Consider the following 1,018-nt stretch of genomic DNA (forward strand, 5'->3'; position numbering starts at 1 on the left):
TTAACCCTAAACCTAACCCTACACCAAACCCTTATTTAAAGGGACTAGCTATGCGTTCAGACCTCCAGAAACAATCGAACGGTTCTGTGGAGCTTAGAGAGGCCAATCGTTGGTGCCGACATGCACCTTGGGGAGGGAATCTTCGGTCACAATGCAGTGAATGCACCATAAAACAGGAGTTTGAGGCACGTGATTTGTATCAACCAATGGCAGCGCTCACTAGAGCCCTATGTTCTTGATTGACCTAGGAAAAAAAATCACGCGGGCGGGGGTGACTGTGAGTGTGAGACATTGTCAGCACTCACTTCGCAAGTGTTTGTGATTAATATCACACATAAAGTAGACATATACATAGTATTACATACTCATTCACATGTTCACAATTGCAACTCAACTGAACAAAGCGTCACGGCTATCATCAACAGAATGTGATTTTACAAAGTCTCTACAAGTACAAGTACATGTAAAAGAAATCTGACATGTTTATTATGACGGGAAAATACGGATTAATACGCCACGGTAGAGTAGTAACCAAATAAAAAATTATAAAAAGAGTTTGTTGGTACCAATATAAGAAATTGCATACCGGATAATTTTAGCATCTTACATTAAAATTTATAATATACTTTACATGCATATAATCATGTTTCACATCATATTTTGTGCGAGAAGTGACGTCAGTATTCCTTTGCGGTCAAGATAGTACGTCAGCACAAAGCTTTCGGCAAGAGCCAAATAAGTTTGAGTTTGATCTATGTAAACTCTCAGGCAGTAAATAAATGCTCATGAACAAGGTTGTGTAGAAGTAAAGCAAAGCAATGGCATTCATCGTAAGTATCTGTGTGTATAATAGTAGCAAGTGTTGTTCAATGGTAACGCCTGGAACGGTGAAATACAGAATACTGATTACTGTCTCCTTATGCCTAGGTTTGGTAGGCTTGTGCCATGGCTTAATTACTAGTAATACTAATTACTATTAGTATTACTAATACTAATAGTAATATATGTTTAATCTGAT

The 1,018-nt window shown here is 37.8% G+C and overlaps 1 protein-coding gene across 2 annotated transcripts in view; it reads right to left on the reverse strand.

Annotated features, from left to right (window-relative positions):
* LOC106807192 (internal alternative NAD(P)H-ubiquinone oxidoreductase A1, mitochondrial-like) overlaps nt 1-497 on the reverse strand; it is a 20,406-nt gene extending 19,909 nt beyond the window's left edge. The window contains exon 1 of one of the 2 annotated variants that reach the window (XM_014809467.1): nt 366-497. The gene's annotated coding sequence lies outside the window, so the exon portion shown is untranslated. The remainder of the gene's footprint in view (nt 1-365) is intronic. The other variant, XM_014809465.1, reaches the window with a different exon arrangement.
* Nucleotides 498-1,018: the final 521 nt, after the last annotated feature.

The sequence above is a fragment of the Priapulus caudatus genome, unplaced genomic scaffold (genome assembly GCF_000485595.1).
Source record: "Priapulus caudatus unplaced genomic scaffold, Priapulus_caudatus-5.0.1 Scaffold200, whole genome shotgun sequence".
Taxonomy (NCBI): domain Eukaryota; kingdom Metazoa; phylum Priapulida; class Priapulimorpha; order Priapulimorphida; family Priapulidae; genus Priapulus; species Priapulus caudatus.